This window comes from Vulpes vulpes, chromosome 12 (genome assembly GCF_048418805.1).
Source record: "Vulpes vulpes isolate BD-2025 chromosome 12, VulVul3, whole genome shotgun sequence".
Classification (NCBI taxonomy): domain Eukaryota; kingdom Metazoa; phylum Chordata; class Mammalia; order Carnivora; family Canidae; genus Vulpes; species Vulpes vulpes.
The window spans coordinates 89,778,480-89,794,495 of NC_132791.1; positions in this window are offsets into that span (position 1 = coordinate 89,778,480).

The window sequence follows — 16,016 nt, forward strand, 5'->3', positions numbered from 1 at the left end:
AGCAGCTTGCATTGACATTCCTTTAGAGAAGACAATTGCTCAACAGGAATCGTTCTGAATCAATTAATCGAGCCACAGCTCAGCTGTAATGCTGTGACATTCTGACACCAGGAGAAAGGAGCTACTTGGGCATTCTGTGCTGAATCTTTGCCCACGCAAGTTTTACACTGTTGAGCTCGTTAAGGTCATTAGATCCTTGACAGGAATCTTACCCATCTAACACCCCCCTCTCTGGCCTCCTGCAGCGGATTTGATTTTTGTTTGCTAAAGTGGGTGTAGTGAATGTAAAAAAGTAAAATAAAAAGATATATGTATGTATCTACATACATACATATATATGTATTTCTGTGATAGGAATGTAATTGGCTGAGGATATAGTTATTCACAAAAAATATGAAATCTATTTCTGGTGTGATTATGACCTTGGAAAATCAGGATATCTTAATGACCTATAAAATCTGCCTTAAGAGTCTCAGAAAATTGGAGTTTGAAAATGTGTATAGAAGGAGAGATATTTTGAAAATGATGATAGGGATTATAGCAAAGGAGATAGACCAGGATCTCTGGTTCAATAGATTTCGTCTCCTCTTATGTTGTTCTCAGACCTGATGTCTTCTTAATAATTAGACTTGCCTCTGCAGTCTTGACAATAATCTTTGCTATGGTCTTTGGCTAGCTAACTCACACCCATGGAGTATGAACATCTGGGTCCTACCCTCAGAGATTCCAGATGCAGGGTTCTGGAGTGTGCCTGAGGCAACAGCATTTTAAAAAGCTAACACAAAGTTAAAATTAACTATCGATTTAGATAAAGAAAGACATTCCAAATGAATGATTAGGTGCAAAGCTTATTTGAAATCCCTTCAGTGTTCTCTATATCTCATTCAACTTCAACCAGTTAAAATCCCATTACCGTAATTACTTATATCACTTTTACATTTAAAAGGAGTATATTACTCAGACATGAGGAGAAAAGATTTCAGAATATAACACTATTACATAGGTCATTTTCTTCTTGCCTCTTCTGAGGGGATAAATCTAAGGTAAGAGTCCTCAAACTTGACTCTGCATATGAATCACCTGGGGAGTATCTTAAACATGAGATTACCAGGCCAAATTCCTAGGGATTATGGTTTCAAGGCCCAGAGAGAGTCCAGTAAACTGTTTTTGTCACATGCAGCCCAGTGATTCTGATGCCAAGGGGATCCTGAAACATACTCTGCAAACACTGTCCTGGAGGTTTCTAGATCTATCGCAAACTTGGTCACTCCTTCCCCCCACCAGCCAACTTTCTGATAACTTGGTAATAACAACTCAAGAAACATGAGGAGGACTTTAACACTCTTCCTTTTGTTTTCAGTAAACAGGCTCATACATAAATTCTCACCTATAATTAGTAGCCTTCAGGTAACTGCCCAAAGGAAAAATTATATATAAAGAGAGAGAAAAAATCACAGCTCAAATTTTGAAAGGGTAAAGGACATAAGGATAAAGGAAGCAATACAAATAAATATGGTACATGTACATTCATTAGAAGAGATAACCAGGAAAGAGAAAATAAACTATGTATAACAAGAGATAGGACTTACAATAAATAAAGGTGTCCTGTTCCTCAAACCCCAGAAAATAGAAAACTGGCATTTATTTCTGTTGACATTTTGAAACACGAAATGTGCGCAGAATAATGAGACGTAGTCAAAGGAGAGAGGTTTATAGAATCCCTGCATATTCCCCACTCCCTAAAACCTCTGAGTTTTCAACTTGTTTCCGGAAGGCAATTCAAAATAATGTATCATCCTAATTTATTTTCAATAAATCAGCCCATTCTTATGGATTTCTTCATCCACTTTTAACCATCTTTGGGCCCTCTGTCTTCATCCCATCTGCATTAATTCTCAGGTTTTAAATTTTTCCTCTGGCTAATGAGTTTTAGGATTTTGTTGATTCTATTACGTGTTCTAAGAATGATTTGAGAGACTTAGAGAAAATGTAATTGTTTATACCTATTGATGCATTAAAATAGAACAAGACAAAAACAAATGTAAGTGATTTAGTGAAATAAAAATGCAGATCAGGAAGTAAAATCAAATGAAAGGAGAGGTCATTCTACAATAGATGGGCCAGTTCTACAAAGATTGGCACAGTTTTGAGAAGACCAGAGGTTACTCTGAACTTTCTAGAAGCTAACACAGAAAAGAGATGTGATTATTTACTTGATACATAAAATACTTACAGGGTTAAGACTCGGCTTTTCCTGGTTCTACGTCCCCAAAGAATTTCTTCCCATGTGTCTTTGACAAAAAAAAAAAAAAAAAAAGCCTGCGTCTTCCATGTGTCTTTGGCAAAAAAAAAAGTCGATGCAGTCTTTGGTTAGACCAAGAAAGTTATGTCCAACACCAAATTTCATAGATTTGCTCCTCAAGATGCACCTACATGCAAGTAGGTGCCATGAACTCAAAAATGAGTCTATTAAAGAGTTCTATGATGCTAAACAAGAAGACAGGAAGGAATGAAGGTCAGCTTCCTGATGATCTATCTTCACCCTGGAGAAAGTCCATGTAGGACAGGAAGAACTGTATATTCTTCACGCAACCCCTAGTAAATATAACTGCACTTTCTGAACTTTTTTTTTTTTAAAGATTTTATTTATTTATTCATGAGAGACACACAGAGAGAGACAGAGACATAGGTGAGGGAGAAGCAGGCTCCCTGCAGGGGACCTGGTGTGGGACTCAGTCCCAAGACTTTAGATCGCACCCTTAGCCAAAGGTAGATGCTCAACCACTGAGCCACCCAGGTGCCCCTCTTCCTGAACTTTTGATAACATTGAGTAGCAGTCATTTTGAGGTTAGCTATGTTGTTAAACTCCTCATAAAAGTCCTGGAATATCTTGCTTATTAAATATAGGCAATGGACTTTAAAAGATCACCTCACTGGGATTTGGATTGGTATCTTTTATGAGCTGTCAGAAGCCCATACGAAAGCTAACTACCTTTAGCCTACCCTACCTCTATGAGCCAAAATAGTCCTGAAAAATATTTTGGAAGTGAAGTCTTTTCCTTTTGAAATGAGCTTTTTGACAAACTTAAAATAAGTTTTTCTTATGCAATTCACGGTTTCAAGGTTGTCATTTAATTAGGTCAAATTCTCTTAGACATCACATCAGTGTGAAATACAAAGTACGATGGAGTATTTTTCAATCTGGAAATGCTAACACTATAATTTTGATCACTTAAAAGTTTATATGCTTTTTCCTTAAGCTTAAAAGATTCATATACTCTAAAGAAGACAAGTACAATCCTGGTTAGATGAAATTATTTTTGTTAAACATTCTGGCCAGATGTTTACTGCAAAGCTACTCCCCATACTCATTTTTCCTCCCAACATATTATAAAAATTTTCAAATACACTGTAGAACTAAAAGAGTTGTACAGTGAGCATTCATATACCCATCAAGATTCTACTATTAACATTTTACTATACTCGTTTTATCTTATATTTATCTTTTACCCATGTCTCTATCCATCAACCATTCCATTTTTGTATTGGTAAATTTTAAGGTAAATTGTAGACATCGATGGACTTCCCCTCATTGCTTCAGCAGGTGTAACATTAGTTAGAATCAATACCCATGCAGTTTCTTCTTTTGATGTGACATTTCTAATCAGTTAAATGCACAAATTTTAAGTGTATAATCACTAAATCTTGACAAATGATTACACTTGTATAATCAAAACTGTTATTAAGATATAAAATGTTACCACAGCCTTGAAAGTTTCCCGGTGCCATGGCACAGTCAATCTCTGCTTCCACTTGCCGAGACAACCACACATCTGTCTTTTTTTTCCACCCTAGAGTAGCTACCCCTTTTCTAGAACTTTATATTAGTGAAATTTTCCAGCATGTACTATTTTACAGAAAGCATCTTTCATCCAAGATAATGCTTTTGTGATGCATCCCTATTATTGCACATCTCAGTAGTTTGTTTCTTTTTATTGCTGAGCATGCATGTATCATTATGTACATGCACCAGTTTATGGATTCACTTGTAGATGGATCCTGGACAATTTTCAGGCTTTGGCTATTATGAACAAAGTTGTTGGAAACATTCTTTTATAGGTCTTTTTGTTGATTATTGAGTCCTCTTTAAGATTTACTATGTCATGGTATGCAAAGCTTAAAAAGATATTGGTTTTCTAAATACTTATTACATAATATGTATGAACTTAGATAAGCACCCAACTTCTATCCAGGTTGACTAGTTTTTGTATTTCCTTCACTTCTATGATATGTTGATGTATTTTCCTTTAATTCTAAAAATATCTGAACTTGAAAGAATACTACTTTAACTAAAATGTAATCTGTGTTTGATTTAAGAGAATCTTGAGTTCTCTCATATTCTTAAGATTTTACAATTCATAGGGGTATTCAAAATGAAATCTTGGCTTTATGTGACCCGGATGTCATACCCAACAATCTGTTAATGAAAATAAATATACTTCTGGGAAAAGAAATATTCTAATTTTGAAAAAGGTAAAAATGCTACCTATTTTCACTTGGTCATAGAAGATTTTTATGTTAAAGACTGCTGTTAATCTGTTAGTATTTGTTTTTCCTTTGTTTCTCAATAATAGAACTCCTAATTTTTAGCTGAGCAAGGGCCATCCAGAACAAAAATTCCATTTCCCAACCTTTTATGTATTGAGGTGTTTTAAGGTGATTAAATTCCAATCAATAGGATACAAGCTAAAGTGTTGTGTGCAACTCCAGTGAAGAGAGAGGAAATCCAAGCAGAGTCAGCTAGTCCAGCTGAGTGGAGGAGGCAGAGATCACGGTTCCAGAAAGCTGAGGTGGCTGGAATTTGTGAATCAGAATACCAGAGAGGGAACTGTACACATAGGAGAGTTCTGTGGAGCATTGTACTGGAGTCATTTGCTGACTGAGTTCTGCCCCTATGCCTCAATGGTGGCCACACTACATGAGGCTGAGAAAAAAGTCACTAGGAAACAGTTAACAGATTATTTATGGAGGTCATCACACAGGGATGGGAATAATGTGCATTTTCACCAGCCAGAATGTAGAGATCTCATAATGCAAGGAGTGTCTGCTAGAGTCCTCAGTCTTGATTTGGTAGAGTGACTAAATTAGCCAAGTAAAGCTGCCTCCAAGACCTGACTCAAAAGAAAAATATCTAACTCAAAAGCTTAAAGGAGTCTAAATGGATAAAACTGATGAAAATAACCTAACAATATGCCAGAACAAAGTGCAGAAATCTTTAAAGAAATAAAACAAAATCTAGGACTCAAAAATGTAAAAAAAAAAAAAAAAAAGGAAAAATCCAAAATACCTAACATTCAACCACACTCTACTAGGCATGCAATGAAATAGGAAAATATGATCCATAGCCAAGAACAAATATTAATCAATGAAAGCATTCCAAGAAATGATAGAGATGATGGAATTATCAGATAAATATTGTAAAAGAAGTATAATAAATAATTAAATACGGGATGCCTGCGTGGCTCAGTGGTTGAGCATCTGCTTTTGGCTCAGGACATGATTCTGGGATGCCGGGATCAAGTCCCACATCAGGCTCATGGGGAGCCTGCCTCTCCCCTGTGTCTCTGCCTCTCTCTCTGTGTCTCTCATGAATAAATAAAATAAAATCTTTAAAAAATAATTACATGTTATGAATATTCTCAAAGATTTAAAGAAAGGCATGAAAATAATTAGACGAGAAATAGAAAAATACAAAGAAGACCCAAACAGAACTTCTAGATATAAAAAACTACTTTTCATAAAATAAAATGCAGTACTTTTATGAAAACCATGATCAAATATACACTGGAGAGTATTAAACTATGTGTTCCTCTTAAAAATTCAGTGAGTTTGAAGACATAACTATAGAAACTATCCACACTGAAGGAGAGAAAGAAAAAAAAAGGTTTTTAAGAAAAGTTTTATTTATTTCTTTACAGAGAGAGAGAGAAAGAGAGCATGAATGGGGGGAGGGGCAGAGGGGGAGAGAGAGAAAGGGAGTCTCAAGCAGACTCCCTGCTAAGCATGGAGCCTGATGCAGGGCTCAATCTCACAACTCCGAGATCATGACTTGAGCTGAAATCAAGAGTTGGATGCTTAACTGACTGAGACACCAGACGCCCCAAGAAAAAAAATCTGAAAAAAAATGAACAGGGATGACTGGGTGGCTCAGTGGTTAAGTGTCTGCCTTCAATTCAGGGCATGATCCTGGAGTCCCAGGATTGAGTCCCACATCAGGTTCCCTACGAGGAGCCTGCTTCTCCCTCTGCCTACGTCTCTGCCTCATTCTCTGTGTGTCTCTCATGAATAAATAAATAAAATCTTTAAAAATTAATAAAAAAATAAAAAAAAAAGAACAGAAGCATAGTGCCTTGTGAAAAAACATCAAGCAGTCTATCATGTGTATATGGGTCCCTGGAGAAGCAAAACCACAGGGAGAAAAAGAGTAAACATTTTTGAACAAATAACTGAAAAATATTACAAATTTGATAAAAAGTATAAATCTACAGATACAAAAATTAAACAAAAGCTTAAGTAGAATAAACCTAAAAATAGTCACATCAAGCACATCATATACATTTATCAAAAAACAGTGATAATAAGAAAAGTCATTAAAGCAGCCAGAAAAAAACAAAGACACATTATGTGCAGAAGAACAAAGATAAGAATGACAACTGAATTTCCATCAAACAACGAATGGTGGAACAACATTTTTAAAGAATTGAAAAACACAAGCGAAAATCTATCAGTGTCGAAATTTATAGCCAGTAGAAAGCAAGCTGAGAAGCTACTTCCCCTATCCAGCAATCCACCTGCAGATTAGAGGTATCACTGCACAGAAATGTGCCTCTGTCTCTGCCTCTAGCTCCACAGCGGAAGTGTAGAGATTTTGCTCAGGGAGGGTCAGACCATAAGAATAGATAAGCTGCACAGCTCTCATTAAGCAAACTGACTTTATCTATAACAGAACATAAGGAGGTTCAAGCTTAAGGGCATGGTTGAAATCAACACAGATTTTGGTGGTAAGCAATTAAGAGGAGGATGGTAGCTTCGTGATCACAGCAACCCAAGCCATGGACCAGCCAGAAATTTAACAGAGAGGATGGAGAATGAAAGACATAAGAGAAGAGCCCTCTTGGGGTCAGAACAAGAGTCAGTGCCTGGGCTTCAATATCCCTCCTGATAAAAGGCCTGAATCTGAACAAATTTGTGACCCAAAATATTGGAACAACAAAGCAATTAGCCAGAAGTTAGTAGAGGCTAATTGCTGTTGTGATATGAAGAGAGGCAGACAAACCAGAAGCTTAACAGAGACGTCAAGGAAAAGACACACTCAAAAAGGGAGCCCTGCTAGAACCACTGTCATCCCCCATGACTGTATGCGTGCCCAAGGCAATTTGCTCTGAGAAATTGCAGGAGAAATACACTTCATTAAAAAGGTCTAGTCCAATCACTAGATACATAAGAAAATAAAATGAGAAAAGCCCTGGGAGTGGGATGGTATCCACAGTTGCTGAAATATAGGGTCTAAACTGTCCAATTTTCAAAAAAAAAAATTACAAGACATGCAAAGAAACAGGAAAAGTGTCACCCATACAGGGAGAAGAAAGCAGAAAACAAAAACTGCTTTGAAAGGGTCCAGATGTCAAAAACTTCAAAACAGTTATTATAAATACAAAGAACTAAAGAAAACCATGCTTACCCAAGTGAAAGAAAGCATGATAACAACATCTCAGCATATAGAGAGTAAAAATAGGAGGATAGGAATTATTAAAAAACAACAATATAAATTCTGGAGTTAAAAAGTGGGATAGCCAAAATGAAAAAAATCCATTAATTATTATTGATGGCTAAAACAGGAGAAAAGAGAATAGAACTTCATAGAAATAACATTTCTATATCTCACTGGAATTATCTTAGTATAAATCTCAAGTTAATTCTAATAAGTTAAAATGTATGTTGTCAGCCTAGAGCAATCACTAAGAAAAAGTAAAAAAAATGTAGTGAAAGATCATGAAAAGAATCAAAATGATACACTAAAAAGTAAAGCAAGAACAAAGGATAGAGGCATAAAACATGAGAAATATAGAAAACAAAAAGTAAGAGGGCAGATATAAATACCAGAACAAAATGTAAGTATCAACAATGATATTAAATGTGAATGGGCTAAACATCCATTAAAAAATAGAGATTTTTCAGACTGGATTGGGAAAAATCCCCAGCATCCAACTATTTGGTGTATTCAGGAGACACATGTTAGGTTCAAAGATACAAATAGGCTGAAAGTAAAAGGATATAAAAAGATGTATCACACAAATAGCAACCATAAAAGAACTGGAGAAGCTATATAATCAGACAACATTGACTTTAAGACAACTTATGTTACTAGAGATAATGGGGGCATTTCATAATGATTAAAAGCTTGGCGTATCATGAACATGAGACAACTACAAATATATACACCTCTACCAACAGGACCACAAAATACATTAAGCAAAACCTGACATAATTGAAGGAAGAGTCAATAATGGTTGGAGACTTTAATCCCCTACTTTCAATAATTGATAGAACAACTGGGCACAAGGCCAACAATAAAATTGAAGTCTTGGAACGGTACTGTAAATAAATGAGGTCTAAGAGATCACCCGACAACAGCATAGTACTGTTGGAATACGTGTGGACTATTTTCCAGGATAGCTCATTGCTGATGGGAATTTAAAATAGTGAAGCAAATTTGGAAACAGCCAGAAATCCTTCAAGTGGTTAAGCATGGGGTTACAAGTTACCATATATGACCATATGTGACCCAGCAATTCCACTCCTATGTACGTACCCAAAATACATGTATATTCAGAAGCTTGCACATGAATGCTCATAGAAACTTTGTGCATATTAGCCAGAAAATGAAAAGAATCCAAATGTCCAATGACTGATGAATGGATAAATAGGGTTTAGTCTATCCATAGAATGAAATATTATTTGGCTGAAAACAAACAAAAGAAGATGGATCAACCTTGAAAACATTTATGCTAAGTGAAAGAAGCCAGTCACAAAAGACCACATGCTGTATGATTTCATTCATATGAAATGTCCAGAATAGGCAAATCTATTCCCCTCGACTGGTCAGTCATTTGACGAGGTATTAGCTAAAGAGATATAAAGGAGTTCCTTGTGAAAGACTTCATTCTGAAATAAAAGATAAAACTTCTTCAGAAGAAAGACGTTTTCTTCTGTTTTTTTTTTTTCCCCTGCCTTAACTTTTTATGTGATGCCTGAAACTATAGCAGTGATCTTTTAACCATGAGGCATGATGCATGGGAATGAGAGCCAACCCACTAGAGATAGTGGAGGAAAAGTGTAGAAAGAACTTGGTCCTTGATAGCCTCAATGAACAACTGAGCCAGAGCTCATGACCATCTCCATCTTACATCTTTTTTTTTTTTTAACATTTTATTTATTTATTCATGAGAGACACAGAGGGTGAGGCAGAGACAGAGGCAGAGGGAGAAGCAGGCTCCCTGCAAGGAGCCTAATGTGGGACTCGATCCTGAGACTCTGAGATCACGCCCTGAGCTGAAGGCAGATGCTCAACTGCTGAGCCACCCAGGTGTCCCCATCCTACGTCTTGTTATATGGAACCATCATTATGCTGGTTTTTTTCCTATTAGTGGAAGACAAATGCATTCCCAACTGATAAGAAAAGAGAAGGCGAAGGTTTACATAAGGGAATGGGTAAGAACATTATTTCTTGAAAATTTTCATTAACCATAGAAAAAGGAAACTAATATTTCCTCAATATTGACTTCACACGAGGGATTTTCCTGTATGTATACTTTGCTTTGTTTAATCTTCACAACAATATCATAGGGTAGTTACAATTATCTTCCATTCATAGATGAGGAAAGTCCATAGAGATCAATAACTTGTAGAAAATAATAGCAAGGAGCAGAGAGGAATTCAAACACTAGTTTGACCCTAATGGCTATGCTATTTATATTCTTGTACGCTGCTACTTGTGCTGCTGCCATGTTTTGTGCATACAACAATGTCTCATCACTACCATGTTCATCTCTCAATATTAATTGGTCTTTTCTATCAAGACTCTTTCCTCCCTTCATTCCCTTTCCTTTCCTTTAGACAACCCTCTCCAAATTTCTGCCCCATTTTTAATCAGTGTCTTAGCTGAGTCATATAAACTGGGTATTCATTACCTTAGCAACCAGCTCTACCACAGGATCAAATATAAGATCACTTCTGTTACAGAACTTTGAGTACAAAAATATTGGCTTCCAGCAGAAATTATTTTCTTAAAAGTTCAACATCCCTCCTAGAGGAGACTATTCCAAATTAAAATTTAAACAGAAAATGTGGGGGCATTTTTACTTAAAATTGTAAATTTGAAAGCAAATTTTATTTTGCTTCATAAAAAATTAATCTCTTTTGTTAGGCATAAGATAAACTCAGATTTAGAAACTGTAGCAGTAAACTAAAGAAAAAATTTACTTATATTTCCACCTCTAACAAATATTTTTAAATATTTTCTTCTAGTCTTTTTGCTATGCTATGCTTAAATTTGCATAACTGTGATCTCACAATTTCCTTGCGTTTGTACAATTCTGAGTTCTACTTTTTAAATTGTCATATCACCAGTATGTTTATATATGGCAAGTTTGTTCAAGCTATCCATTCCTTCACTTTCTTTTTAAAGCTACCAAACACTTTCTAAATATTTAAGAATGAATGGTAGTCTTCAAAACGCTTCTTAAATAGGAATAATGCCATGATAGAGATTTTATGAATGCATATTTATATTTACTTATTGACCACACCTGATAGACTCTTCCCTCTGCAGCTTAGAGATCTCTAGCTGTCTTTTGTGTTAAATGGCCTTGTATATGTTATAAAGGAGAAAAGAGAATGTAAAACAGGAAAATGAAGATGGACAGAATATAAAAGAGAGAGTGATTTTTCATGCAATAACTTTGAGTGCTCTTTACCACAATCGGACCCCAGGACAATTACAGGGAAATGGAGGAACCTCTTTTACTTATTGCTATAATGGCTTAGAAGGGACAATGGAAAGATGAGTCAGAAAATAATCCTTCTTAAAATATGAATCTCCCTCCATTACCGCATAGCACGTAGTCATCATTTGGTCATGGTGCATGATGTTGAATAAGGAACATTAGGTATTCCTAACTGGTGTGACAAGACTTTGTGGAATTTTTTAGATTTATTTTTCAGAAGAAGATATTTTTATGCAAACTGGAAAAAGGATTGAATATGGATTGTGTTTGTATGTGGATGTGTATGCATGCCCATGGGGATTCCTACAGTAATTGATTTGAATGTTGTGTGTATAGGAATTGGTGACTGAGACCCTTCTCCCCTTTAGTATTCATACGCAGATTATGGCCCGCGATGAATGTTAATAACGTTGTAGTAGTTACCCATTTAGTTAACAACCATACATACATACCTGTGCATTTTTCCAGATACTCACCTATATATATTTAAATATAATTACACATATAGTTATATATGTATTAAATAATATGTGCTACATGTAATTCATGCTATTTCCATTATAGCACACTGATTTTTAAAAGTTAGTCACTGCTACCCTGTCACTGAATCAAGTTAATTAACATGCAGAAATTTGGGGATAGAAAGGATCTTGACTTACTCATGAACGGGGAAGTACTTGATGGGAATATAGAAATGATCTCGACTTACTCAGGAACAGGGAAGTACTTGCTGAATAAATTGAATGAAGTAATAAACTCTAAAATAATAAAAATTATTTATTAAACTGATTTTTAAAGCTTCATTCCTGTATCTTTGTACTTATAATTGCAAAATAATCTCCTGAATATCTGTAGACTCTGAGCAGATAGATAAGAGACAAGGGTAGAGAAAAGTTAATAAGAATAACTCCTGGCTGCTCAGGGAGGAGCAGCTGGCAGAGAGTGTTCATCACATGATTATTATACTCAGGGATCCCTGGGTGGCGCAGCGGTTTGGCGCCTGCCTTTGGCCCAGGGCACGATCCTGGGGACTCGGGATCGAGTCCCACCTCGGGCTCCCGGTGCATGGAGCCTGCTTCTCCCTCTGCCTGTGTCTCTGCCTCTCTCTCTCTCTCTCTGTGTGTGACTATCATAAAAAATAAATAAATAAATAAATAAATAAATAAATAAATAAATAAATAAATAAATATTATACTCAGAAGGTTCACATTCCTTGTCAGCATTCCCACTAAAAGGGCTCAATATAAAGCAGGAGGGATGGGGGATCCATGGGTGGCTCAGCAGTTTGGCACCTGCCTTTGGCCCAGGGCGTGATCCCAGAGTCCTGGGATCAAGTCCCGCACTTGGGCTCCCTGCATGGAGCCTGCTTCTCCTTCTGCCTGTGTCTCTGTCTCTCTGTCGATCTCTCTCTCTCTCATGAATAAATAAACAAAATCTTTAAAAATAAATAAATAAATAAAGCAGGAGGGAGAGAAGAAAAGAAGTCCTCTGTATCACACCATGATCTCCTAGTGTCCTGTGAAAGGGATTCACCTGTTTCTGGTTGGCAATCCTATAGTTTTGCTTCAACTTTTTTCCCCATCTTCCACCTACCAACTTTCCCCTCAGAGCTCTGTACCTGCTTCTGCTTTCCAAGGTGGGAAATGGAACCCATACATCTGCATTGGTCCCTTATGGTGACTGTGATGGGTAGCTCACCTTGTGCCTCTCATCATCTGAATTTGAAACAACCCCCAACTTTTTCCTTCCTTCCTTTAATTCTCTCCACCTTTGATCACTCATCACACCTTATTTTTTTAAATTTCCCTTGAGATTTCCTCTTTCACCCATGGATTGTTGAGCAGTGTGCTGTTTAGCTTATGGGTCTTAGATTTTTCTATTATCTTCTTATTGATTTAGTTGATTCCCTTATGCATAGAGAACATACTGCATGTGATTTCATGGCTTACCTGCCTCCTATTCACACCACTGGTGAAGGAGGGATTCCTACCCTAGGATTTAGGGGATAGCCAAACGCATGATACTGGACACTGAACGGATGAGAAGATGAATCTGATAGCAGTTTGTTAATCATATATACTCACAGCCTGGAAGGAGGAAAACATTGCACACCATGCGGGGCTGCATGGGGGTTAAATTCAGGAACAGTGTAAACAACCAGTGGCTGTGGGAGGCAGGCTTTGTAGTATCAAGAGGATGAGGTGCTTGCCACAGAAGAATGTGATTGATTGAAAGTGATTGTTTGAATAATTCCGTGGCAGGCAAGGAACTGAAACCTGCTACTCAGGGATATGCAGAATTGCAGCTGTTCCCCTCGATAAGGAGGGTTGTTTGGCTGGGGGATCTTATCCACAATAACAGAGTAGGGAGGGGAACTTGTGGTCAGGCCGAATGAGGCTTTCTCGATTTCACCAGATGTCAAAGCAGAACATAAAATTGGACCTTAGTTTTAGGTCTGACGCCACATTTTGATCATTTCATATTTGTTGAGGCTGGTTTTATGGCTCAGGATATAGTCTATCACGATCCATGTTCCACAGACACTTGAAATGTGTATTCTGTTGTTATCAGGTGGTGTTTTATAGATGTCAATTAGATTTTGTTGGTTGATGGTATTGTAGAGTTCATCAGTATCTGCTGATTTTCTGTCTAGTTGTTTTATTTTTTGAGAAGTACTGAAGCCTCTACCTATAATTGTGGATTTTTTTCTTTCTCCTTTTAATTCTATCACTTTTTGCTTTACATATTGTGCAGTTCTGCTGTTTGGTGCAGACACATTAAAGATTATTATGTCTTCTTGTTGGCTTGAAACTTTTATCATTATAAATATCCTTTTCTATCTCTGGAATATTTTTTTGTTCTACATTCTACTTTATATGACATGACTATAGCTACTTCTGCTTTTTAAAAATATTTATATGATGTATCTTTTTTTCCCATCATTTTACTTTCAACGTGACTAACACCAATACATTTGAAGTAACTTTCTGGCAGGTTGCATATACTTGGGTAAAGTTTTTATTCACTCTATCAGTCTCTGTCTTTTCATTGGTAGACTTTGACCATTTACATTTAATGTGATTGTTGGCATGCAAGGGTTTTAGTTTGGCATTTAAATTTTTGTTTTCTGTTTGTTTTCTCTGTTTTCATTTCTGTTTACTTTTTTCCTGGATTCCTCTGGGTTGCTTGAACATTTTTTAAAAATTCATTTTATTTATAGTATTTATGAGTGTATCTCTATAAAGCTTTTTAGTGCTTGTCCAAGGTACAACAGTACACATATAATACACATAACTGGCATCACCATTTTACCAGTTTGAGTGAGGTATAGAAATCTTATCTTCTTTTACATTCCTTTACCCAACCCTATATATAATTATCATAAATATTTCCTCCATGTATATTTAGAATTATATGAAACTGTGTCATATTTTTTTCTTTCAATCCTCAAACATGATTTAGAGGACTTAAGAGAAGAAAAGTCTAAAGTCTACTGCATTTGCCTGTGTTTTTGCTCACTGTTTTTTTCTTCTTTCCTGACATTCCATGATTCATTCTTTTATTTGGTCTCTGTTCAAAGAGCTTCTTTTAGCCATTCTTTTAGGGTGAGTCTGCTGGCAACAAATTCTTTTAATTTTTCCTTAGCTGAGACTGTCTTAATTTCCCTTTCATTCCTTAAAATATTTTCTCTAGAGATAGGATTCTGTGTTGACAGTTCTTTACTTTCAGTGCTTGTGAAATGTGCCAATTCCTTCTGGCTTCCTCAGTTTATGGTGAGAAATGTATCATTCAAATTGTGTTTCCCTTATAGGTAAGGAGTTATTCTCTTTTCTGGAGTCTGTAGGTTTATGTCTTTTGCAGAAGTTTGAAAGTTTGCAGCCATTATTTCCATGAGTATTTTTTCAGTCTCACCTCTTTTTCTTCTCTTTCTAGGATTCCAATAACACAAATGTTAGCTCTCCTGTAATAGCCCCACAGATCCTCGTTTTGCTCATTTTTTTCTCAGTGTATTTTCAGGTTTAAGATTGGGTGATTTCGTTTTCATCTCCAAGTGCACTGATTCTTTCTTATGCCCCCTCCATTAAGTTTTTCCCATTGGAGTTACTATATTTTCAGTACTAAAAGTCTCCATTTTATATCCACTTTGTGTCTCCCATTTCTTTGTGGGAATTTTCTATTTCTTTGCTGAGAGTCGATTTTTTTCAATTGTTTTAATGTTCTTAATTCCATATTGTTGAGTTTTTATGATGGCTACTTGAAAATCTTTGTCAAATAATTTTCACATCTTTGCCATTTTAGTGTTGGAATCTATTGATTGTATTATTTTTTCTTTCTTAAATTCATCATGAGAGCTTTCTGGTTCTTGGTATGATGAGTGACTTCAGATTGAAACTGACATTTTGTGTATTATGATATTGGGATCTTATTTAAACCTTTTATTTTAGTGGGCTTTTTTTTTCTGACACCACTTTGGGAAGGGAGGAAGGTCTCCTTGTACCTGCAGGTGGGCATACAAGGCCAATTTTTCCACTCAGCCTATATTGACATGCAAGGGAAGAGACTTCTCATGATTGCTGGATTGATGAGAGTTCTGGATTCCACACATAACTTTTGGGTGAGGAGTGCCTCATTACTGCTCCCCATGAGATTTCCACTGCCACCCTGGAGGAGGGTGGTCTCATTAGTATTGGATGATAGTAAAAGTCCTGACTCTTCACTGGGCTTCCTCTGATACCACCCAATGAAGAAAGCAGAGGAGTGTCTTGTTACTACAGGATGGGGTTGGAAGTCTAGGCTCCCCATATGGTCTACACTGATACCCCAAAGGTGTCACTCAGTACTACCCATTGGGGATTAAAGTACTGGCTTCCTACTGAAAGTTCTCTGCCATCACCCTTGCAGGTTGTTGGAACATTTCATTATAGCTTGACAAAGATGGAAATCTAGGTT